Source organism: Salmo salar, chromosome ssa07 (genome assembly GCF_905237065.1).
Source record: "Salmo salar chromosome ssa07, Ssal_v3.1, whole genome shotgun sequence".
NCBI lineage: Eukaryota > Metazoa > Chordata > Actinopteri > Salmoniformes > Salmonidae > Salmo > Salmo salar.
In genome coordinates, this window is record NC_059448.1 from 39,168,538 (window position 1) to 39,196,385 (window position 27,848).

The 27,848-nt window shown below is 46.9% G+C and overlaps 1 pseudogene; it reads right to left on the minus strand.

Moving 5' to 3' along the window:
- On the minus strand, positions 1 to 27,072 carry LOC106609166 (uncharacterized protein C12orf56-like; annotated as a pseudogene).
- Positions 27,073 to 27,848: the final 776 nt, after the last annotated feature.

The following is a 27,848-nucleotide window of genomic DNA, read 5'->3' on the forward strand; positions in this document are numbered from 1 at the left end:
TCAAAGAAATGCATGTTGTGTATGTGGTCTGGAATTCTGTATGATAAGTCCCAGCAGAGAGGCGCAGAGCGGGATCGCTGATGGGGTAGTCGGGGGGGCAACTTCTCCTCTACACAGGGCAGCTTCACATATTACCTACAAGAGAATACCATACCAGATGGAAGATATAAGCAATACCATTACCCTTGAGCTGGACAGTGCAGTATAGTGTATACAGTGTATGCAATACCATTACCCTTGAGCTGGACAGTGCCAGATTATATATATATATATATATATATATATATATATATATATATATATATATATATATATATATATATATACATACATACATACATACATACATACATACATACATACATACATACATACATACATACATACATACATACATACATACAGTTGAAGTCGGAAGTTTACATACACCTTAGCCAAATACATTTAAACTCAGTTTTTCACAATTCCTGACATTTAATCCTAGTAAAACATCCCTGTCTTAGGTCAGTTAGGATCACCACTTTATTTTAAGAATTTGAAATGTCAGAATAATAGTAGAGAGAATGATTCATTTCAGCTTTTACTTATTTCATCACCTTCCCAGTGGGTCAGAATTTACATACTCTCAATTAGTATTTGGTAGCATTGCCTTTAAATTGTTTAACTTGGGTCAAATGTTTCGGGTAGCCTTCCACAAGCTTCCCACAATAAGTTGGGTGAATTTTGGCCCATTCCTCCTGACAGAGCTGGTGTAACTGAGACAGGTTTGTAGGCCTCCTTGCTCGCACATGCTTTTTCAGTTCTGCCCACAAATTTTCTATGGGATCGAGGTCAGGGCTTTGTGATGGCCATTCCAATACCTTGACTTTGTTGTCCTTAAGCCATTTTGCCACAACTTTGGAAGTATGCTTGGGGTCATTATGCATTTGGAAGACTCATTTGCGACCAAGCTTTAACTTCTTGACTGATGTCTTGAGATGTTGCCTCAATATATCCACATAATTTTCCTGCCTCATGATGCCATCTATTTTGTGAAGTGCACCAGTCCCTCCTGCAGCAAAGCACCCCCCACAACATGATGCTGCCACCCCCGTGCTTCATGTTTGGGATGGTGTTCTTCGGCTTGCAAGCCTCCACCTTTTTCCTCCAAACATAACGATGGTCATTATGACCAAACAGTTCTATTTTTGTTTCATCAGACCAGAGGACATTTCTCCAAAATGTATGATCTTTGTCCCCATGTGCAGTTGCAAACCGTAGTCTGGCTTTTTTATGGCGGTTTTGGAGCAGTGGCTTCTTCCTTGCTGAGCGGCCTTTCAGGTTATGTCGATATAGGACTCGTTTTACTGTGGATATAGATACTTTTGTAGCTGTTTCCTCCAGCATCTTCACAAGGTCCTTTGCTTTTGTTCTGGGATTGATTTGCACTTTTCACACCAAAGTACGTTCATCTCTAGGAGACAGAACGCGTCTCCTTCCTGAGCGGTATGACGGCTGCGTGGTCCCATGGTGTTTATACTTGCGTACTATTGTTTGTACAGATGAACGTGGTACCTTCAGGAGTTTGGAAATTGCTCCCAAGGATGAACCAGACTTGTGGAGGTCTTGGCTGATTTCTTTTGATTTTCCCATGATGTCAAGCAAAGAGACACTGAGTTTGAAGGTAGGCCTTGAAATGCATCCACAGGTACACCTCCAATTGACTGAAATGATATATATACTGTACATATACATACTCACACTGTGAGGGATCAGCCGGATCAAGTGGTCTGACTGCGCCCTCTCCTGGAGGTGGGCCACAGTACAGCCACTACTGATGAGCTCACCTGAGGTCAATTGACTAATTTTGTTTGTGCTCTCTTAAAGGACCGGACTGAAGGGGCAGAGGGATTAGGAGCCGGAGGCTATGGTGAATTCCACAACACTATGATTATATGTTCGGATCAAGCTGTTGGTTTTGCATTTAGTACCAACTGATTGTTTTTTGTTGTTGTTTGGATAGCCATTACCCTGGCTTTTGTTTGTACTGCCCCGGGGAGAGTTGAAAGAAAAACTCACAATACAGTTTCCTTTTTTTATTGAAGTCACGTCTCTGCGTCTCATTTTGTGCTGTCCCGCTTAGGATTTTGACAGTGAATAGGTACGGCCTTTCACGTTGGTGGAGAATGCGGGCAAGTAGCTGAGACGGATCAAATCCCCCTCCCCCCATAGCAGAGATGAGGCGAAGTGCAGAAGATGAGCGAGGCCATTCTGGCCCAGGTAGCGGCATGCGGTGTACAACAGGCGCAAACACTGGCTGCAATCCAACAGGACCTGGCACGGGAGAGACCTGTCACCAGGAGAGCCACGCCGAGCGTGAACAGCCTGGTCCCACGGATGAGCACGGAGGATGACATCGAGGCATATTTCATGGCCTTTGAACGGACGGCCAGGCGAGAAGGGTGGCCTGAAGGAGAGTGGGCAGGGCTGATCTCGCCCATGCTATCAGGGCCTGCACAGGCAACGTATTACAACCTGGCCGAAGAAGCTGAGCTGGACTACTGCAAGTTGAATGCACAGGTGTTGTCTCGGTATAATCTGAACCCTCGCGAGAGAACCCAGAGGTTCCACAGATGGACCTACAGGGATGGTGAATCACCCAGAGGAAAAGTGTTCCAGTTAGTCCACCTAGTGAAAGGCTGGCTGGGGTCTGCCCGGTCCGTAGCGAACTACTGTAGACAATCACGGTTGACAAGTGCTTGAAAGAGCTGCCGCAGAGCCTAATAAGGGCTACATAGTCCCTTGTAGAGGCCGGTAGGCATGGAAAGCTGGCACGAGAAGTCCTACTACGAGTGGAGAGGAAGAGAGAGAAGCTGCCACCAGAAAGGGAGAGAAAGAGACACAAACCTATTCCCGCACAATCCGGTGTTTTAAATGTCAAGCCCTAGGACACATCGCACGGCACTGCCCAAAAATGGATGAGCCCATACCTACTGAGTCCCCTAACCTGAGCCCCGGCCCCTCCCAGGCAAGGGACATTCCTCATCAAGCACCCTGCTGACAGGCAGAGACGGCCCCGCCCGGCGTGTTCCGGTGAGAACGGAACGGAAACATTTGCATTCCTGGACTCCGGCAGCGTGGTCTCCCTCAGCCAAAGGGATATACAGGACGACTGGACAGTGCTCGAAGGCGAAGTGAAGGTATCATGCATACATGGCGAGTAAAGATGACCACACCGTGGGAAAGGTCACTATGGTGATGGGCAAAGTCTCCTTGGCCGAGACTGCCCACTCTTCAACCATTTGTGGGCCAATGCGGAGAAGCATGAGAGGGGCTGACAAGAGAAGAGGCGCTCGCAGCGTCGCATGGGCCTGGCACATAACCTGGTTGCCCCCCATAAACTCCGGGGAAAGAAAGTCTTAGGCGGACATTTAGGATGGGAGAAAATGGCTGAGAGGGTACTAACCCGGTTCTACTGGCCCGGGGGTGACCAGAGATGTAGCCAAATATTGCAGGTCATGCGATAGGTGTCAATGTACGGCCCGAAGGCCCATTTTTGCAATCCCCTGACACGTCTTCCCATTATAGAAACACCATTCGAACGTATTGCCATGGACCTAATGGGGCCGCTGCCACGATCATTCCGAGGACACCAATACATCCTCATAGCAGTGGACTATGCGACCAAATATCCCAAGGCTATTCCATTACGCACCATGGCAATGAAAGGCATAGCCAATGAGCTGTTCATGTTGTTTTTGCGAGAAGGATTACCCTCGACTATTTTGACAGATCAAGGCATTCCCTTTATGTCGCGGCTCATGAAAGACCTGTGTAAGCCATACAGTGTAGAGCAGATTAGAACGAGTGTTTATCACCCCCAGACAAACGGACTGTGCGAGAGGCTTAATAAAACCATCAAGAGCATGTTAAGATGCGTAGTCGATAAGGACGGAAAACATGGGACATGCTGTTACCCCACCTTATGTTTGCCTGCGCGAAGTGCCTCAAGCCTCTACTGGGTTCTCCCCCTTCGAATTGTTGTACAGGCAACCATGCAGAGGCATTTTGGATTTAGCAAAAGAAGCCTGGGAGAACCAACCATGTCCCTACCGCTCGTTCATTGATTATATAGTCCTTATGCAGGATAGGATGGCCGCTATATGGCCAGTGGTTAACAAACACATGGGGCGAGCATGGCTGCACAGGCACAATCCTACAATTGGACAGCCTAACCCCGCACTTTCAAAACAGGGCACAAGGTCCTCCTGTTAGTGCCAATGCCGCAACATAAACTCCTAGCACAATGACAGGGTCCCTATGAGGTGTTAGGTCACCGGGGACACCTGCTCTATCGGGTTAGGCAGCCCGGGCGGTGCCGAGCCATGCAGATTTACCACGTCAACCTGTTGAAGTTGTACCATGAGAGGGAGGTGCACGTGTTATATGGGGGAAAGGGGAAGGACGAGGCTGCGCCAGTGGAAGTCCCTATGAGAACTAAATTAATACAGCAACAGAAACAGGACCTAACGCCGTTGGTCAGACAGAGCCAGAGAGTTTTCTCGCCCATTCCGGGTAGCACTAACCTGATCCAGCACCATATCATGACAGACCCCGGGGCCAAAGTACGTTTAAGGCGATATAGAATCCCAGAAGCTAGGAGAGAGGTGGCGCATGCCGCAGTGGGAGAAATGGTATGACTAGGAGTAGAGGAGCCGTCCACAAGTGCCATTAGAACACAGGAGTGATGGTTGCTGATAATGGGCCTCTGTACGCCTATGTAGATATTCCATAAAAAATCTGCCGTTTCAAGCTACAATAGTCATTTACAACATTAACAATGTCTACAGTGTATTTCTGATCAATTTGATGTTATTTTAATGGACACATTTTTTTTTCAAAAACAAGGACATTTCTAAGTGACCCCAAACTTTTGAACGGTAGTGTGTATATATATATATATATATATATATATATATATATATATATATATATATATATATATATATATATATATATACTGCTCAAAAAAACAAAGGGAACACTTAAACAACACATCCTAGATCTGAATGAAAGAAATAATCTTATTAAATACTTTTTTCTTTACATAGTTGAATGTGCTGACAACAAAATCACACAAAAATAATCAATGGAAATCCAATTTATCAACCCATGGAGGTCTGGATTTGGAGTCACACTCAAAATTAAAGTGGAAAACCACACTACAGGCTGATCCAACTTTGATGTAATGTCCTTAAAACAAATCAAAATGGGGCTTAGTATTATGTGAGGCCTACACGTGCCTGTTTGACCTCCCTACAACGCCTGGGCATGCTCCTGATGAGGTGGAGGATGGTCTCCTGAGGGATCTCCTCCCAGACCTGGACTAAAGCATCCGCCAACTCCTGGACAGTCTGTGGTGCAACGTGGCGTTGGTGGATGGAGCGAGACATGATGTCCCAGATGTGCTCAATTGGATTCAGGTCTGGGGAACGGGCGGGACAGTCCATAGCATCAATGCCTTCCTCTTGCAGGAACTGCTGACACACTCCAGCCACATGAGGTCTAGCATTGTCTTGCATTTTGAGGAACCCAGGGCCAACCGCACCAGCATATGGTCTCACAAGGGGTCTGAGGATCTCATCTCGGTACCCAATGGCAGTCAGGCTACCTCTGGCGAGCACATGGAGTGCTGTGCGGCCCCCCAAAGAAATGCCACCCCACACCATGACTGACCCACCGCCGAACCGGTCATGCTGGAGGATGTTGCAGGCAGCAGAACGTTCTCCACGGCATCTCCAGACTCTGTCACGTCTGTCACGTGCTCAGTGTGAACCTCCTTTCATCTGTGAAGAGCACAGGGCGGCAGTGGCGAATTTGCCAATCTTGGTGTTCTCTGGCAAATGCCAAACGTCCTGCACGGTGTTGGGCTGTAAGCACAACCCCCACCTGTGGACGTCGGGCCCTCATACCACCCTCATGGAGTCTGTTTCTGACCGTTTGAGCAGACACATGCACATTTGTGGCCTGCTGGAGGTCATTTTGCAGGGCTCTGGCAGTGCTTCTCCTGCTCCTCCTTGCACAAAGGCGGAGGTAGCGGTCCTGCTGCTGGGTTGTTGCCCTCCTACGGCCTCCTCCACGTCTCCTGATGTACTGGCCTGTCTCCTGGTAGCGCCTCCATGCTCTGGACACTACGCTGACAGACACAGCAAACCTTCTTGCCACAGCTCGCATTGATGTGCCATCCTGGATGAGCTGCACTACCTGAGCCACTTGTGTGGGTTGTAGACTCCGTCTCATGCTACCACTAGAGTGAAAGCACCGCCGGCATTCAAAAGTGACCAAAACATCAGCCAGGAAGCATAGGAACTGAGAAGTGGTCTGTGGTTACCACCTGCAGAACCACTTCTTTATTGGGGGTGTCTTGCTGATTGCCTATAATTTCCACCTGTTGTCTATTCCATTTGCACAACAGCATGTGAAATTTATTGTCAATCAGTGTTGCTTCCTAAGTGGACAGTTTGATTTCACAGAAGTGTGATTGACTTGGAGTTACATTGTGTTGTTTAAGTGTTCCCTTTATTTTTTTGAGCAGTGTATATAAAGAATTCTAAGGTAGGGGAACTGGAACCATGTTTGACTGATTCTACCTCTCACCTGAACTCCTCTCTGTACTCTGTGCGGAGGTGCTGGCCCAGGTGGGAGCTGTACTTCAGACAGTCAAGCACAACCCTACAGCGCTGGAACAACAGAGCAGCCTGGGACGGGCTGAGAGGGGCCTGGGACCCAGACAGGACCACTACCACCTGCCGAGCCTGGTACCCCACAAACAACAGCTGTGGAGAGAAAGAGAGATACAGGGGGACACTAACCATGAGACAGTTGACAGAGGGAGATTCAGCTAATCAGACAAAGTATAATATAATTTAAGTGTTTATTAATTCAAATAAGTAGAGGCATTACTAAAGAGGGAGGAGGCTGCAGTATTTTCAGGATCCAGCCTACAGTCAGGAAATGCTCTAGAGATGGAGTTCGGCTGGCCTGTAGAAACAGAGTCCATCAGGCTACATACTGTACAGTTAATATAGTATATTGGTATACAGTATATTAGCATGCTTAGGGTGTGGGAGTTTCTTTCCATTGCCTGCTGTGATGGGCACTCACCTCCTGACAGAGCACCACCAGTTCAAACAGCAGAGAGCATCCAGGTTCTCCTCTAACAGGCCCTGCAGCTGATAGACAAGTTGTATAGGGAATATTTGAGACGAATAAAGTTCATATTTAATGTGGAGTGATTAACGCAATGCTTTGCATTTTTATATATTTTCCCTTTCTGTAATACACATGATTCCCAGTGTTCTGTTTGTGCAAGATGTGGGTTGATAGTCACTAGACTTGAACGTTATGGATTGTCCTCTCATCTGTTGATAGTGTTAGACATCAGACTGGATGTTCAAGGGCCGTGTACACTGATTCCTATTCCTATTACACAAGTTATTGGTAGCTAGCTAGCTAGCTTCTTTGTTTGGATCAGTTGCTGGGACTGCTTGTCTCTTTCAAGTGATCCTGCCAACCAAGGACGGGTCAGAGGAGCTATTTGGTGTCGCAGCTAGCCTAGCTGCATATCAAGCTAGCCCGTGACGAGGTTAGCCATTGTGGCTGGGACTGCGGATTGTCCCGGGTTTATAGATCCCTGCTGTTTGTTGTTTTCAAATTTCCCCGTGACCTGCCCTGTCTGGAACTGCGAGGAGTAATAGTGTAACCTACATTGCTAGCTACCATGACAAAAACCAAAGCCGGCGGGAGTACCGTTGAGTACCGTTGATGTCTCTCCATCACACATGAAGGATCTTTTAAACTAATATAAAGAGACCTGCAAGAAGTTGTTACAACAACAAGAAAATAGCTTCAAGTGTTTTGTCCAAATACTGGTGGATTCTACTAATAAAAGAATGGACGACCTGACCAGAGAGGTCCAGGACCTGAAGAACAGTTTGCGGTTCTCCCAGGGTGAGCTCGACGAGATGAAACAGGAGAATGGCAAGATGACAGCAATCTGTAAGTCATTGAGAGAGGTCATCAGTTCTGTGTGTGAATCCATGATAACAATGACAGATAAATCAGACTATCTCGAGGGACAATCGAGGTGAAACAACATGGTTGTGGACGGAATTGCAGAATCTCCACATGAGACCTGGATGCAGTCTGAGGACAAAGTGAGGAAAATTATTTCTGAGAAAATGAAGATGGACCACAGGAAGATTGAGGTGGAGCGCGCCCACAGGACTGGAAAACCCACCACCGGCCCAGGTGACAGGCCCAGGCTGATAGTGGTCAAGTTCCTGAGGTTCAAGGACAAGGTAGCTGTTCTGGAAAGAGCCAAGAACTTAAGAGGAACGTATATCTTCCTCAACGAGGCCTATCCTGAAGCTGTGCACCAGAAGAGGAAAGAACTGATCCCAGCCATGAAAGCTGCCAGAGCATGTGGGGACATTGCTTACATCCACTATGACAGGCTCATTGTCCACCCTCCCTCCCAGAAGCCTTGAAGGGATAAGAGAGCCAAGCCTATGGGTTCGTAGCTTCAACTCCGCAGCACACACACACACACACACACACACACACACACACACACACACACACACACACACACACACACACACACACACACACACACACACACACACACACACACACACACACACACACAGAGACACACACACACACACACACCAATTGATTAATGAACTGCTGAATGTATATATTTTTTTCAGTATTATGTCTATCTCTGATAAGCTAACCAGGAAAGGGCTGAAAATAGCCCATATTAATATATGTAGCCTTAGAAATAAGGTTCATGAAATCAATAGCTTGCTAACATCAGATAACATTCATATATTAGACATTTCTGAGTCTCACTTAGATAATTCATTTGATGATACATGAGTAGCAATACAAGGATATAACATTTATAGAAGAGACAGAAATGCTTATGGGGGAGGTGTTGCTCTATATATTCAGAGCCATATCCCTGCGATGCTGAGAGAATATCTTATGTCAAATGTTATTGAAGTGTTGTGGTTGCAGGTTCACTTGGCACATCTAAAGCCTTTTCTTCTGGGGTGTTGCTATAGGCCACCAAGTGCTAGCAGTCAGTATCTAAATAATATGTGTGAAACGCTTGATAGTGTATGTGAAGTAAACAGAGAGGTCTACTTTCTTTGGGACCTGAATATTGACTGTTTTTCATCAAGCTGTCCCCTCAAGAGGAAGCTTCTTACTGTAACCAGAGCCTGTAATCTGGTTCGGGTTATTAATCAACCTACCAGGGTGTTTACAAACACTACAGGAACAAGATCATCCACATGTATTAATCACATCTTTACTAATGCTGTAGAACTTTGTTCTAAAGCTATATCCGTACCCATTGGATGCAGTGATCACAATATAGTGGCTATATCCAGGAAAGCCAAAGTGCCAACAGCTGGGCCTAAAATAGTATATGAGATTACACAAAAGATTTCGCTGTGACTTATGTGGATGATGTTAAAAATATTTGTTCCTCTGATGTGATTAATGAGGAGCATCCAGACACTGCACCTGATGCATTTATGAAATTGCTTCTTTCAATTATTGATAAACATGCACTTGTTAAGAAACTGACTGTAAAGGCTCCATGGATTGATGAGGAATTGAAAAACTGTATGGTTGAAAGAGATGGGGCAAAAGGAGTGGCTAATAAGTCTGGCTGTATATCTGACTGGCTTACTTACTGCAAATTGAGAAATTGTGTGACTAAACTCAACAAAAAGAAGAAGAAACGCTATTATGAAGCCAAGATCAATGATTTAAAGATTGATGGGAAAACACTTGAGTACTTTAAATGAAAGTATGGGCAGAAAGACAAATTCAACTCCATCTTTCATTGAATCAGATGGCTTATTCATCACAAAACCATTTGATGTTGCCAATTATTTTAATGATTATTTCTTTGGCAAAGTGGGCAAACTTAGGCAGGAAATGCCCACGACAAACAGTGAGCAATTGTATTCATGCATAAGAAAACAAATAATTATAGAAAAGCATTGCAAGTTTGAATTTTGTAAAGTTAGTGTGGGAGAGGTGGAAAAATGATTGTTATGATCAATAATGACAAACCTCCTGGCATTGACAACTTAGATGGAAAGCTCCTGAGGATGGTAGCTGACTATAGCCACTCATATCTGTCATATTTTTAATCTGAACCTAGAGGGAAGTCTTTGTCCTCAGGCCTGGAAGGAAGCCAAATTAATTCCGCTACCCAAGAATAGTAAAGCGGCCTTTACTGGTTCTAACAGCAGACCTATAAGCTTGCTGCCGGCTCTTAGCAAACTGTTGGAAAAAATGGTGTTTGACTAAATATGGTGCTATTTCTCTGTAAACAAATTAACAACAGACTTTCAGCATGCTTATAGAGAAGGGCACTCAACATGTACTGCACTGACACAAATGACTGATGATTGGTTGAAAGAAATCGTTAAGAAGAAGATTGTGGGAGCTGTACTGTTAGATTTCAGTGCGGCCTTTGATATTATTGGTTATAACCTCTTGTTGAAATAAATGTATGTGCTATGGCTTTTCAATCTCTGCCATAATGTGGATTCAGAGCTATCTATCTAATAGAACTCAAATGGTTTTTAATGGAAGCTTCTCTAATGTCAAACATGTAAAGTCTGTTTTGGAATGGGTGGCCAGTAATAAACTGGTCCTGAACATCTCTAAAACTAAGAGCATTGTATTTGGTACAAATCATTCCTTAAGTGCTAGACCTCAGCTGAATCTGGTAATGAATGGTGTGGCGGTTGAACAAGTTGAGGAGACTAAATTACTTGGCGTTACCTTAGATTGTAAACTGTCATGGTCAAAACATATAGATTCAATGGTTGTAATGATGGGGAGAGGTATAGCCGTAATAAAGAGATGCTCTGCTTTTTTGACACAACACTCCAAAAAGCAAGTTCTGCAGGCTCTAGTTTTGTCTAATCCTGATTATTGTCCAGTCGTGTGGTCCAGTGCTTCAAGAAAATACCTAGTTAAGATGCAATCAGAGGGCTGATATAAATACTATGCATGCTAGTCTCTCTAGGCTAAGAGTTGAGGAGAGACTGACTGCATCACTTCTTTTAATAAGAAACATTAATGTGTTGAAAATCCCAAATTGTTTGCATAGTCAACTTACACACAGCTCTGACACACACTTATCCCACCAGACATGCCACCAGGGGTCTTTTCACAGTCCCCAAATCCAGAACAAATTCAAGACAGCATACAGTATTATATAGAGCCCTTATTGCATGGAACTTCCTTCCATCTCATATTGCTCAAATAAACAGCAAACCTGGTTTCAAAAAACAGATAAAGCAACACAACAACTCTCCCCTATTTGACCTAGACAGTTTGTGTGTATGCATTGATATGTAGGCTACGTGTGCCTTTAAAAAAAATGTATGTAGTTCTGTCCTTGTCTAATGATGTTCTGTATTATGTCATTCTGTATTATGTTTCATGTTTTGTGTGGACCCCAGGAAGAGTAGCTGCTAATTTTGCTACAGCTAATGGGGATCTTAATAAAACCTGTTGGGGCTCGGGGGCAGTATTGAGACATTTTGAAAAAAATATGTGCCCATTTTTAACTGCCTCCTACACCAACTCAGAAGCTAGGATATGCATATTATTAACACATTCGGATAGAAAACACTCTGAATTTTCTAAAACAGTTTGAATGGTGTCTGTAAGTATAACAAAACTCATATTGCAGGCAAAAACCTGTGAAAAATAGATTTAAAAAAAAATGTGAATTTTGTGACTGTACTATTTAGTGTCATTGTTTTATAGATACCATAGTGAGAAAGGATTCATTTCGCAACACCTACGGCTTCCACTAGATGTCAACGATCTTTATAAAGTTGTTTGAAGCGTCTATGATAAACAGAGAGCAAATTAGAATCCAAGGAAGTTGACATGTCATCACTTCATTTTTTTGCGCCTGCGCATAAATCTGAGAAGCGTGAGTTTTCATCATTGTTTATCTAGACATAGGATAGGTTGTGTGAAAATATTACTGATGTTTAACGTTAAAAATGGACCAAAAGATTAATGCTAAACAACATTTGACATGTTTGAACGGACGTAAATAGATTATTTACTAGGTTTTTTTAGCTTTTCGGCGTGATTTTACACTCCCCCCACCACGTTTTGTGGGAGCATAATGAACGCTAAGTACTTGGTGTTATTTGGACATAAATTATGAACTTTGTCAAAAGAAACCACATTTGTTCCGGACCTGGGATGCCTTCCGGACCTGGGATGCCTGCCTTCTGATGGAGATAATCAAAGGTAAGGGGATATTTACAATGTTATTATCGATTTTAGATGATGCTAACTGTATAGCATAGCCTGTTGTTCTTAGCATAGCACCCCGTTTATTGCAAAATGTGATTTCCCAGTAAAGTTATTTTGAGATCTGGCCATTCGGTAGCAATTACGAGATGATAATATATTATTCTTTGAATGACAATATTATAATTTACCAATGTTTTCGAATAGTAATTTTGTTATGTTCACCGGAAGCATTTCAGAGAAGAAAAAATCTGAATTTCACGCTACTGTAAAATGCTGATTTTGGATATAAATATGAACTTGATGGAACAAAAAATGCATGTATTGTATAACATAATGTCCTAGGAGTGTCATCTGATGGAGATTGACAAAAGTTAGTGCATAATTCTAGCTGGTTTCTGCTTTTGGTGACGCCTGACCTTGAATTGAAAATGGATGTTTGTACTTTTGTGGCTATGTACTGTCCTAACATAATCTAACTTTATGCTTTTGCCGTAAAGCCTCTTTGAAAATCGAACAATGTGGTTAGATTAAGGAGATGTTTATCATTTAAATTGTGTAAAATAGTTGATTGTTTGAGAAATTGAAATTATTAGATTTTTGATGTTTTGAATTTCCAGCCTTGTTAGCAATCCCGACTCGGGGTTCATTGCTAACCTGTAGCCCCAACATAAACATATACAACCACGCACATTTTTTATGTCCAACCAATTATATCCATGGCCCACACTCACCTCTGTATGTTGGGGCGAGCCCTGTCTTGAGTCTGGGGAGACGCTCCTCAAACCCTGGGTCTGGCTCTGGCTCTGGAACTCTGGTTCACACACCAACTCTGGTAACAGCCTGGCTGTCAGGGCACCTCTGCAGACAGGGACAACACACTCTCCTGTTAGATATACTGTACTTCTATGATATCAAGGGAGAGAGAGAGAGACAGAGAAACAGGGAGGGAGAAAGAGAGGGAAGGAAGGAGAGAATGTGCGTGTGTACTCACTGCTTAACCGTAAGCATGTTGAGTCGAGCCAGCTCGATCTCTGTCTCTCTGAACGTCAAGGCCAGGGTCTGAGCGATCGGAGTACACAGCCTGGACACAGGAGACAAAAAGGGTTAGGGTCAGAGATAAACCCATTTTGAGAACAGGTATGATGGAGTTTAACCTTTATATTCTTTACCACTGGAGGGGGCTACTGAGACTCTACTAAACCTGTTCAAGTGACGGAGGTGATGTTATAAAAGATAACAGGTAGTCTTAACCCGGTGTTAACCAAGGATCACTGTAGTCACTCAAAGTAGGCTGTCAACTTTGTGCTCACACACACCCACACACATAGTGTCACTCGCAGTAGGCTGTCTGCTGTGTTGGTCTCCGGCCTCTGATAGCTCCGCAGGGAGTCTTCCAGCATCCGCACCAGGAATGGAAACATGTCATTGGACTAACACACACACACACACACACACACACACACACACACACACACACACACACACACACACACACACACGCTATGTACGGAGAAAGCAGGACACAGAAAGTCACAGAAACAAACACACACACACACACACACACACACACACACACACACACAAAGATCCATGCGATCTCACCCTCCAGAAGAGTTTCCTGAGGGTGATGCTGCGGTGGGCTGCGGTGCGGAGCTCCTGGAGGAGCAGATATAGGCTCTCCAGACTAATGCCCTCCTGAAGCAGCTCACCACTCAGCTGGCGGAACAGGTGGGCTGTACGCTCCCAACTACACACCGACAGGGGGGGGGGAGTGACCATGGAACAACATGTTGGAACAGTATCTGATGGGGAAAACTATCAACTGGGGAACAGTACCTGATGGAGGAACAGAATCAGGGCCGTCTTTCATTCGGGCAACAAAACAAGCGTTTCTTATTGGACAAATTCAGGTAGTTTGATTAGATTTCTTCCGTTTCGTGTCAACTGAACATGACCCTGATGGGAACACCAACAGCATCTGATTTGGGGAACAGTATTAGGAAGTACCTAATGGGGGGGGAGTTCCTGTGTTGAGGTGTTCAACATGACATTGCATCTCCTTCTGTAGAGGGGGTCCAACAGCAACGTCAACCTCTGGAGGAAAAACAACAACATAGACACACGTTATTGCAACATTATAACACACACACACACACACACACACACACACACACACACACACACACACACACACACACACACACACACACACACACACACACACACACACACGTGAACGACTCACTATACTGTAACTGTTCCAGGAGCTTTGCAGGTGCAGGTAGATCCGAGACGTAGGCGACACAGCGTACAGATGCAGCTCCGCCTCTCTCTCTCCTCCTCCATCTTCCTCCTTCTCTCCATCCCGCTCTCTCTGACCACCCTCTCTCTCTCCTCCCCATCTTCCTCCTTCTCTCCATCCCGCTCTCTCTGACCACCCTCTCTCTCTCCTCCCCCATCTTCCTCCTTCTCTCCATCCCACTCTCTCTGACCACCCTCTCTCTCTCCTCCCCCATCTTCCTCCTTCTCTCCATCCCGCTCTCTCTGACCACCCTCTCTCTCTCCTCCCCCATCTTCCTCCTTCTCTCCATCCCGCTCTCTCTGACCACCCTCTCTCTCTCCTCCCCCATCTTCCTCCTTCTCTCCATCCCGCTCTCTCTGACCACCCTCTCTCTCTCCTCCCCCCCATCTTCATCCTTCTCTCCATCCCGCTCTCTCTGACCACCCTCTCTCTCTCCTCCCCCATCTTCCTCCTTCTCTCCATCCCGCTCTCTCTGACCACCCTCTCTCTCTCCTCCCCCATCTTCATCCTTCTCTCCATCCCGCTCTCTCTGACCACCCTCTCTCTCTCCTCCCCATCTTCCTCCTTCTCTCCATCCCGCTCTCTCTGACCACCCTCTCTCTCTCCTCCCCCATCTTCCTCCTTCTCTCCATCCCGCTCTCTCTGACCGCCCTCTCTCTCTCCTCCCCCATCTTCATCCTTCTCTCCATCCCGCTCTCTCTGACCACCCTCTCTCTCTCCTCCCCCATCTTCCTCCTTCTCTCCATCCCGCTCTCTCTGACCACCCTCTCTCTCTCCTCCCCCATCTTCATCCTTCTCTCCATCCCGCTCTCTCTGACCACCCTCTCTCTCTCCTCCCCCATCTTCCTCCTTCTCTCCATCCCGCTCTCTCTGACCACCCTCTCTCTCTCCTCCCCCATCTTCATCCTTCTCTCCATCCCGCTCTCTCTGACCACCCTCTCTCTCGTCAGCAGGCGAGCCAGCACCGAGCCTCTCCTCCAGGCACAAAAAGGGCCTCCGGGGGACTCTGGGTCCGGTTACCCGGGGGGAGGGAGAGAAAGAGGGAGAGTGGAGGGCTGGGGTAACTGGATGGGGTAGATGGGGTGTTCCTACTGGGGAGACAGAGAGATGCTACAGTCAGTGTGACTGTGTCAGAAACACACCCAGACACCTTACCTAGTCAAACACACACACAATTTGAGCCACATTACACAACTCAGAGTAAGTTGAACTTTGGTAATGTATCATGGTCGTGGCTGGACAGCAAGGTCATGCTGTGTTAGTGAGAGTGCAGTGAAGAGGGAAGATATTCTCCTGGCACAGAGAAACAGCTACCTAATCCTGACCTGGAACCTTGACAAGGTCACTCACTCAGTAAGCCTTTCTCTCTCTTTCTATCTGCCCTTCACTTCTTCTCTCTCTTTCCTTCAACTCTCTTCAAAATCGCCACTGAGAGAAGGAGGAAGATATAGAGGAGGGTATCTTTCCATGTGGATATCTTTCCATGTGGAGATTTACTGTCATGATCCTTAGAGGAAAACCCAATTATTTAAAGAGCCTGTGTCTGCACAGATGTAGCATCTTAATTTGGACCAATTTGCTACAGCAGGTAAATAATCCTGCAGCAGCAGGACATTTTTGTTATTATGTGTTTTATAATTAATTGACATTTTTTTGTAGGGATTAATACATTTTTCGTAAGGGAAAATCAAGTCTGAAATTTAAAAATGGAAATTACAAACTTCAGGAGCCTTTTATTTGTTGTATTTTACCCCCAATGATATCAAATTGCGATCTTCTCTCATCGCTGCAACTCCCTAACGTGCTCAGGAGAGACGAAGGTCAAGTCATGCTTCCTCCAAAACATGACCCGCCTAACGGCGCTTGTTAACATCCGCCCGCTTAACCTGGAAGCCAGCCCATGCTCCTGATGAGGTGGCGGATGGTCTCCTGAGGGATCTCCTCCCAGACCTGGACTAAAGCATCCGCCAACTCCTGGATAATCTGTGGTGCAACGTGGCGTTGGTGGATGGAGCGAGACATGATGTCCCAGATGTGCTTAATTGGATTCAGGTCTGGGGAACGGGCGGGCCAGTCCATAGCATCAATGCCTTCCTCTTGCAGGAACTGCTGACACACTCCAGCCACATGAGGTCTAGCATTGTCTTGCATTAGGAGGAACCCAGGGCCAACCGCACCAGCATATGGTCTCACAAGGGGTCTGAGGATCTCATCTCGGTACCTAATGGCAGTCAGGCTACCTCTGGCGAGCACATGGAGGGCTGTGCGGCCCCCCAAAGAAATGTCACCCTACACCATGACTGACCCACCGCCAAACCGGTCATGCTGGAGGATGTTGCAGGCAGCAGAACGTTCTCCACGGCGTCTCCAGACTGTCACGTCTGTCACATGTGCTCAGTGTGAACCTCCTTTCATCTGTGAAGAGCACAGGGCGCCAGTGGCGAATTTGCCAATCTTGGTGTTCTCTGGCAAATGCCAAACGTACTGCACGGTGTTGGGCTGTAAGCACAACCCCCACCTGTGGACGTCGGGCCCTCATACCACCCTCATGGAGTCTGTTTCTGACCGTTTGAGCAGACACATGCACATTTGTGGCCTGCTGGAGGTCATTTTGCAGGCCTCTGGCAGTGCTTCCCTGCCTCCTTGCACAAAGGCGGAGGTAGCGGTCCTGCTGCTGGGTTGTTGCCCTCCTACGGCCTCCTCCACGTCTCCTGATGTACTGGCCTGTCTCCTGGTAGCGCCTCCATGCTCTGTACACTACGCTGACAGACACAGCAAACCTTCTTGCCACAGCTCGCATTGATGTGCCATCCTAGATGAGCTGCACTACCTGAGCCACTTGTGTGGGTTGTAGACTCCGTCTCATGCTACCACTAGAGTGAAAGCACCGCCAGCATTCAAAAGTGACCAAAACATCAGCCAGGAAGCATAGGAACTGAGAAGTGGTCTGTGGTCCCCACCTGCAGAACCACTCCTTTATTGGGGGTGTCTTGCTAATTGCCTATAATTTCCACCTGTTGTCTATTCCATTTTGCACAACAGCATGTGAAATTTATTGTCAATCAGTGTTGCTTCCTTAGTGGACAGTTTGATTTCACAGAAGTGTGATTGACTTGGAGTTACATTCTGTTGTTTAAGTGTTCCCTTTATTTTTTTGAGCAGTATATATATATATATATATATATATATATATATATATATATATATATACACATATACATATATACATATATACATACATACATACACACACACACACACACACACACACACACACACACACACACACATACATACATACTGATTGAATTTTTGCGCCAGGAGTGGCATAAAGTCACCCAACATCAATGTGAAAGACTGGTGGAAGGCATGCCAAAACGCATGAAAGCTGTGATTGAAAATCTGGGTTATTCCACCAAATATTGATTTCTGAACTCAACACTTCTGTGTGTTGTGTCATGCTGATAGCAGCACCTTCATGGGTGTTACATCTTCTGATGATTACTGAGACTGTCTCACAGCTCAATGGATGGGTGTGCGTGGTAATGACCTCCCAGGTGACAGAGTGTGTGACAGAGAGAGAGAGAGAGAGAGAGAGACCTTCCCAGAGTTAGACGGAGACACCCAGAGGCACAGGAAGAGATTTATGCACTGAGCCTGTTAGGACACATGGGAGACCATTCCACATGCACACTGGTTCTGGTTGTCCTCTGTGGATCCAGGACAGGGAGAGAGCACTCACATGTGCATGGACACACACACATGGACAGACACACACTGCTCAGACTAAGAGCACCTTTTAGTCTGTACTGTATGTTGTGGATGCTGGCCTTTAATGTGTACCTGTACCTGAATGTGACGTATTTTGTGCTATGCATGTATGACCTAAATTGCTGAGCATGTGTAAAAACTCTTTACTCTAGGGCACTTTAAACAGTCATGAGCCACATGAGCAGCCTGAGCACCCCACCTAGCAGCCTTTAGCAAGCAGCCCGGAGAGCCTGAAGTAACCTGCCTCCTCTTAGCAGCCACACTCACATTACACCCTGCAGGACCAACCTGGCCTCCATCCCTGCTCCAACTCCTTCAAAACCTTCAACAATATCTCCACCTCCCTCTCTCCTCCCTATACTCCCTCTCTCCAAGCCCCTTACGCTGCCCTGCAAGGGGAGTCTGGGAGACAGACCTGAGAGGACGACATGATACTGTCACCCATCCCTGTAAAACACAGCTTTTGTCCTTCAGCAAGGATACGAGAGAGAGAAAGAAACACACCTCTTCACGCAGACTTACTCAGATTCACTGCTGTCTTAGTTTTAACCCCGTCTAGTTCATTTCCCAGATTAGTCTGTCGTCATGTTTAATGTTTTCCCCTGTCCTTATGTTCAGTGTACTTTTATATACTTCATTTTTTTTAATGTTGGATTTTATTACTTCTTTTTTTTTTACTTGCTGATTACCTCTCCATGTAAAGTGACTTTAATTATAATAAATATTAACTTATCCTGATTGTAAGACAACAGACAGCTGCTGCTAAAATGTTTGCATAACAATCACTAAATATTGACCCAGTTCCTAAGCAACTGGTGCTACATACAGAGACACACCCATCCACAGAGAGGATGGCAGCAGGCCAACCACAGAACATACAGTGCCTTTAGAAGGTATTCACACCCTTTGATTTTTACACATTTAGTGATGTTATAAAGTGGGATTTAAATAGATTTCACTGTCATTGTTTTGCCAATGATCCACACACAATGTCAAAGTGAAGTCAAATTATATGATTAGATAAGTATTCAACCATTCAACCCCGAGTCAATACATGTTAGAATCCCCGTTGGCAGCGATTACAGCTGTGATGGTTTTGGGGTAAGTCTCTAAGAGCATGAATGGCATACCTGGATTGTACAATAATTTGTCCATTATTCTTTTTAAAATTATTCAAGCTATGTCAAGTTGGTTGTTGATTATTGCTAGACATTCATTTTCAGTCTTGCCATAGATTTTTAAGCCAATGTCACGACTTCCTCCGAAGTCGGTCCCTCTCCTTGTTTGGGCGACGTTCGGCGGTCGACGTCACCGGTCTTCTAGCCATCACCGATCCACCTTTCATTTTCCATTTGTTTTGTTTTGTCGGGTTTTGTACCCATTTATTGATTGCTCTGTTATCCGGTGATTTTTATTATTTAACTGCGCCGTTGGAAACACAGTTTTTGCTCTCCTGCGTCTGACTTCTCTGCCGCCAGTACGCACCCCTTACAGAATACCGGACCAAACTTATGGAGTCAGCAGGAGCAGGTACCCCGGGTATAGGGGTGGAGGAGTGCGTCCGGGAGCACGCAGCAATGCTCCACCATCTTGGCACCGCCATGGACCACGTTGTTCAGACAATGGACCACCGGGAGAGACAGGGAGTTCTCCCAGCGCCTCCACCAGCACAGCTGGGGTCTCCACTACGCGCCCCTCCTTCTCCTGGTCCCAGTGGGATTCGTCTCTCCCTTCCCCAGGAATACAATGGGTCGGCTGAGAACTGCCAGGGGTTCCTCTTGCAGCTGGACTTATACCTGGCAACCGTCCACCCGGCTCCTTCGGGCCGTGAGAGGGTGTCCGCCCTCGTCTCGTGCCTCACCGGGAAAGCCCTGGAGTGGGCCAATGCTGTGTGGAGAGAGGGAGATGTGGCATTGGACCAGTTTGAGGAGTTCACCCGCAGCTTCCGGGCAGTCTTCGACCTCCTGCCCGAGGGTAGAGGGGCGGAATATCTATTCCATCTGAGGCAGGGGATGAGGAGCGCCCAGGAGTTCGCCCTGGAGTTTCGGAACCTGGCTGCCGGCGCGGGATGGAACGACAGGGCCCTGAACGACCATTATTGCTGCAGTCTGCGCGAGGACGTCCATCGGGAGTTGGCCTGCAGAGATACCACCCTCACGTTTGACCAGCTGGTGGACCTGTCCATCCGGCTGGTTAACCTGCTGGCTGCCCGCGGACGTTCAGATCGGGGTCTGTTGGTTCCATCCCCCCGCACCCCCTCTCCGATATCCATGGAGCTGGGAGGGGCGGTGCGCAGGGAGACCGGAGGGGGTTCCAGCTCGTGCATCATCTGTGGCCGCAGAGGTCACACTGCCGGTTGGTGCCGGGTTGGTTACTCTGGGCTTCGAGGCAGCAGGCAGGGCGCTCTGGCGTCACCCCAGGTGAGCCGGCACCATTCTCACCCAGAGCCCTCTGTCGCACATATGTTTGTGTCTGTCACTTTTTCTGAGTTTTTCCCACATTCCCAGCATAAGGCACTCGTCGATTCAGGCGCAGCTGGGAATTTTATAGATAGATCGTTCGCCCATAGTTTAGGGATCCCCATTGTTCCTGTGGCTGTGCCTTTCCCCGTTCACGCCTTAGATAGTCGACCATTAGGGTCAGGGTTGATCAGGGAGGTCACCGCTCCTCTGGGCATGGTGACGCAGGGAGGTCACAAGGAGAGAATTAGTCTCTTCCTTATTGACTCTCCTGCATTTCCCGTGGTGCTAGGCCTACCCTGGTTAGTTTGTCATGACCCCACTGTTTCTTGGCCACAGAGGGCTCTCACGGGGTGGTCGCGAGAGTGCTCTGGGAGGTGTTTAGGGGTTTCCGTTGGTGCTACTACGGTAGAGAGTCCAGACCAGGTCTCCACCGTGCGCATTCCCCCTGAATATGCCGATTTGGCTATCGCCTTCTCCAAAAAGAAGGCGACTCAATTACCACCCCATTGACGGGCGATTGCGCGATAAATCTCCTTGTAGACGCTGCACTTCCCAGGAGTCACGTGTATCCCCTCTCACAGGCGGAGACGGAGGCTATGGGAACATATGTCTCCGAATCCCTGCGTCAGGGGTACATTCGGTCATCCACTTCACCCGCCTCCTCAAGTTTATTTTTTGTGAAGAAGAAGGAGGGAGGTCTTCGCCCGTGTATTGACTATCAGGGTCTGAACCAGATCACGTGAGGTATAGTTACCCGCTACCGCTCATAGCCACAGTGATTGAGTCAATGCACGGGCGCGCTTCGTCACTAAACTAGATCTCAGGAGCAGCTTACCACCTGGTGCGTATCCGGGAGGGAGACGAGTGGAAGACGGCTTTCAGTACCACCTCATGAGTACCTCGTCATGCCGTACGGGTTGATGAATGCGCTATCAGTCTTCTAGGCCTTTGTAGACGAGATTTTCCGGGACCTGCACGGGCAGGGTGTAGTGGTGTATATTGATGACATTCTGATATACTCCGCTACCCGCGCCGAGCATGTGTCCCTGGTGCACAGGGTGCTTGGTAGCCTGCTGGAGCATGACCTGTACATCAAGGCTGAGAAGTGCCTGTTCTTCCTGCAGTCCGTCTCCTTCCTAGGGTATCGCATTTCCACCTCAGGGGTGGAGATGGAGAGTTAACTGCATTTCAGCCATGCGTAATTGGCCGACTCCCACCACGGTAAAGGAGGTGCAGCGGTTCTTAGGGTTTGCCAAGTACTACCGGAGGTTTATCCGGGGTTTTGGTCAGGTAGCGACTCCCATTACCTCACTGCTGAAGGGGGGCCCGGTGCGTTTGCAGTGGTCGCCTGAGGCGGACAGGGCTTTTGGTCACCTGAGGGCTTTGTTTACCTCGGCTCCCATGCTGGCCCATCCGGATCCCTCTTTGGCTCATTGGCTCAACACATCCCCACCTGCCTATGCAAACACACGAGACGTCTCTCTAGCTTTATGTGTTGGCCGTGGTGATGCAGCTCATGGACACATGTCACATGCTACCACTGAGAAAGGCTTAGAGAGTACAGTAAGCAAACCAGACTATCTGTCTCATGATGGTCCATGGCCTATGTTTGATTGACAGACTGACTGTATCCTGTAACAGTAGGATAATAGATTCTCTCTGTATAATGTGGAAAAGGCCCCCTATCCAGGGTCAGCCTGGAAGACAGAGATAAGGCCATTTCAAAGGGGACCGTAAGGCAGGGGACTGACTGGGACTGAATGGGGCTGAGAGGGGCTGAAGAGCATCATGGATGTTGAATGGGAATGGACAGCAGATCTCATCTCATGGGGACAGTCTCTATCTGGGGGTTCTGAGCGGGTAGACAGGAGATTACCACAAATACCTAGAGAGAGATAGAGAGAGAGAGTAGGGGGGACAGAGAGACAGAGGAGAAGGATGTAGAGAGGTTTACTCTATGTAATTGGAAGCCCTAACATTGATGAGACCCTGTACTTTATATTTAACTGGGAAACAGTTGTAGAATGCAGAATGGGAGAGAGAGGAAGGTAGACCGAAAAAGAAAGAGGAAGGCAGATGGAGGCTGAGAAAGAGAGAGGAAACAGAGAGAAAAAGAGAGGGAGAGAGGAGAGAAAGAAGAGAGGGGGAGAGTGGGTGTGTGGAGAAGGAATTTATCATGTCTTTGGAGACAACAGGCTTTGGGAATGTAGCACCAGTGATGTGTCAGAGAGGATAATGTGAATTCCTTTACAAGGTGCCAGATAGCTTCTTCTGTGTGAGAGGTTTTTGTGTACAGTTCTCACAAAACCTAAGCCGAAAGATTCCTCGCATTGAGAGTTAACCTGATGAAGTCATGCTCTTCTGCCTGTGTGTGCCTGAACTTGTGTGTGTTGTGTGTGTGTGTGTGTGTGTGTGTGTGTGTGTGTGTGTGTGTAAGTGCCTAAGCATCGCACTTTCACTGATACGTAAACTCCTAACCCTCCGAGCCCTTACACAGGGCAGGGACAGAGAGACTACCCCTATGTTAGCAAACATACTGTATGTCAATGCTACAGGGGTTAAGAAGTTTACAGCAGAGGGATGTGAGGATTTGACGGGGCAGAAAGGCTGGAGTATGACAGACAGAGCAGCACTGTAATGGAAAACTGTAATTTATACGGTAATTTGGGCTATTATCATCAGTAAAATACAAATGATGGTGCATTGCGTGGAAAGAATTGCTGTATTTCGAATGGTACTGTAATTCCACCCCACAGAATACAGAGCTCCAAAACCCTTTGAACACTAATGGGTGCATAGTATGTTTGTTTCTGGCTCATTAACATATTTTGAGGCATGCCTTGTAAGAGGCTGCATTTGAATTCTGTATCAATTTAACTAGTATGTGGTTATAGTAAAATAAGAAGCAGATTGGAGTGGCAGCAAGGCTTAAACCTTAAAGTTAACATTAGGACTCTGGTTGGCGGACATTTTCAAGGGTTGTATCCCCTTCTTAACTAGCTCTTCTATCCTTTATTATTATTATTATATATATACAGTTGAAGTCAGAAGTTTACATACACCTTAGCCAAATACATTTAAATGTCGTTTTTCACAATTCCTGACATTTAATCTTAATAAAAATTCCCTGTCTTAGCTCAGTTAGGATCACCACTTTATTTTAAGAACATGAAATGTCAGAAAAATAGCAGAGAGAATGATTTACTTCAGCTTTTATTTCTTTCATCACATTCCCAGCGGGTCAGAAGTTTACATACACTCAATTAGTATTTGGTAGCATTGCCTTTAAATTCTTTAACTTGGGTCAAACGTTTGGGTAGCCTTCTACAAGCTTCCCACAATAAGTTGGGTGAATTTTGGCCCATTCCACCTGACAGAGCTGGTGTAACTGAGTCAGGTTTGTAGGCCTCCTTGCTCGCACACTCTTTTTCAATTCTGCCCACATATTTTCTATAGGGTTGAGGTCAGGGCTTTGTGATGACCACTCCAATACCTTGACTTTGTTGTCCTTAAGCCCATTTGCGACCAAGCTTTAACTTCCTGACTGATGTCTTGAGATGTTGCTTCAATATATCTTTTAATTTTCCTGCCTCATGATGCCATCTATTTTGCGAAGTGCACCAGTCCCTCCTGCAGCAAAGCATCCCCACAACATGATGCTGCCTCCCCCGTGCTTCACGGTTGGGATAGTGTTCTTCGGCTTGCAAGCATTCCCCTTTTTCCTCCAAACATAACGATGGTCATTATGGCCAAACAGCTTTATTTTTGTTTCATCAGACCAGAGGACATTTCTCCAAAAAGTACTTTCTTTGTCCCCATGTGCAGTTGCAAACTGTAGTCTGGGATTTTATGGAGGTTTTGGAGCAGTGGCTTCTTCCTTGCTGAGCAGCCTTTCAGGTTATGTCGATATAGGACTCGTTTTACTGTGGAAATAGATACATTTGTACCCGTTTCCTCCAGCATCTTCACAAGGTCCTTTGCTGTTGTTCCGGGATTGATTTGCACTTTTCACACCAAAGAACGTTCATCTCTAGGAGACAGAACGCGTCTCCTTCCTGAGCGGTATGACGGCTGCATGCTTTAAAGGCACAGTCAACTTAGTGTATGTAAACTTCTGACCCACTGGAATTGTGACACAGTAAATTATAAGTGAAATAATCTGTCTGTAAACAATTGTTAGAAAAATTATTTCTGTCATGCACAAAGTAGATGTCCTAACCGAACCGACCAAAACGGTAGTTTGTTAACAAGAAATTTGTGAAGTGGTTGAAAAACGAGTTTTAATGACTCCAACCTAAGTGTATGTAAACTTCCGACTTCAACTGTATATATATATTTCTTTAAACTTTTTACACCTTTTTCTCCCCAATTTGTAGTTGCAGTCTTGTTCCAACTCCTGTACGGACTCGGGAGAGGCGAAGGTCGAGAGCCATGCGTCCTTCGAAACACGACTCTGACAAGCCGAACTGCTTCTTGACACACTGCTCGCTTAACCCGGAAGCCAGCCATACCAATGTGTTGGAGGAAACATTGTACAACTGGTGACCAAAGTCAGCATTCATGCGCCCGGCCCACCACAACGAGTAGCTAGAGCGCGATGGAACAAGGACCTCACAGCCGGCCAAACCCCAACCCGGACGACGCTGGGCCAATTGTACGCTGCCTCATGGGTCTCCCGACACAGCCTGGGATCAAACCCGGGTCTGTAGTGATGCTTAAAGCACTGTGATGCCTTAGACCGCTGCGCCACTCAGGAGGCCTTTATCTTTTTCTTTGGATGGACCAGGAGGCAGTAACAGTGGCTTGACCGTGGCTGGTGCTTCCTTTCTAGTCCAGCAGAAACGCCTAAAGGACTGGGGAAGACGGAAGGCTTGACATGACTCCCCAGTCCACGGACCACCCGGAACCCCCCCCAAGTATCCAGAATGAGCAACGGACCAGCTGCCTGAGGAGGAGATGATGGACTGCAGGCCTTGAGGCGAGTAGAGTGCTGCCAAGGCGAGCCTTCTTCCCTCAAGCCTATGGCTCTTCCCCTGTCTTCCTTTTTTTCCAGCTGCCCTCAGGCCACCACCGACCAGACCAGGACCAGCAGACTGTCAACCACCCCGAGCAGACAACACAGCAATAATCTCCATCAGAACCAGAGGCGAGGAGGAAGGACCAAAGACACCAACCTATGCCTGGCGCGAGCAGACCACATGGGAGTCCCTCCATTGACCTACGGGTCACGGGCTTCCAGGTGTGTCCTTACTTCCTCTGAAGGACGGGAGCCACTCGTCCCTGTCACCACCCAAGAAGTGCCAGAAACAGCCCCCACCCCTGCCGGTACTTCCACTGTTGCACCCCAAACGAATCCCTTCCTTGCCACCTCCACCCCCGACAAACCCCTGGTCAAAGGGGAGCCAGTTTTGAGAGAGGTCATTCAACTGACTGGAAGACTCCCTCACCATACAACTCCAGTTCTTAGAGGGCGACGATGACCCAAACTGGACAAACAACAGACCAACAAGAATCCAGACCAGAAGACCACCCCCCCCCCAGTCCATTACTTTCTCTGATCGCTCCTCCCTACCCCTTACTGTCCCTGATTCCCCACTCCCACCACCAACAGCCCCTAACCCCCTTACCATACCCCTACTGCCCTTGACTCCTCCCCCTGCTTCTTAGCAACCCAGATCCACACTCCTTAGCCCTCCTGGCCCATGATCCCACACAACCAGCCAGCCTCAGTCTAGACCCCTCTAACCCTCCGAACTGCCTTCACCCCTCCCAGCATTCCCCATTCCATCACCAAGACAGTATAGTGTTTCACCAGGGAGTCATGGGGGAGGCATGTTAAGACCAGTGAACAGCCGAGAACCACCCAACACAATTTACCCGCTAGAGGCTCTCATCCAAAACTGCAACGACATGGCCAACACCAGACCTGGACCTCCCCCCAATAACCCATCATCATGATGAACCTGAACAGAAGGCTTTTCCCCAGACGGCTGTTCATGGTTGCCTCCCCACTAGGGAATCCATCTTCAGACGGCACAAGGTACATACAGAGAGCTTCCCCCACGGAGGCGCTCACACTGAACACACGTACCAACTGTTTGTGAGTGCTCCGTGGACAGCTGGGTCTGGGCCCTGTTTGCTACCTCCGTCTTCCAGCTTCCAGCCTTGCCGCCGCATCACTCTTTCTCCAACACCAGCCCAGGCCTATGGACATAGTTCCCGGTTCCTGTTTTTTTCCAGTCCCCAGCACCAGACCCAGCACCTACCCTTGGCCTCCAGTCCCAGTCCACGACTTCCACTCCCAGCACCAACAGCAGTGCCAACCCACAACAGCACCAACCCTGGACACATTTACATTTTAGCAGACGCTCTTATCCAGAGCGACTTACAGTAGTGAATGCATACATTTCATTTCATGCATTTTCTTTGTACTGGCCCCCATGGGAATTGAACCCACAACCCTGGCGTTGCACACACCATGATGGCGTTGCAAACACCATGCTCTACCAACTGAGCCACAGGGAAGAACACAGCAAACACCATGCTCTACCAACTGAGCCACAGGGAAGAACACAGCACCGAACAACCACAACTGCCATTCCTTTCAGCAACTGCCAGCCCAGACCCCACCGCTTCCCCTCCACCAACACAAAGACACATTGTGACTGATTGACTGACTGAATAGACTGACAGATTTTTGTATTGCTTTTGTTTTGGTTTGATTGGATGACCATTTGTTTTTTTGCCTAATTTGAAATGATAACTTATTGTTTGAATTGTTTACTATTTGGAATGTTTTATTAATGATGGATTGAATTTAACTTGAACATTTTAAACTGTAATGAATTTTGGAATAACCAAATCAAATGACCTTAAACCTTAAAGTTGACACAAGGATCCCTTGTGTGTATGCTTGCTCCTCATGTTGTCTTTACTTCCCTCTACAGATCCCA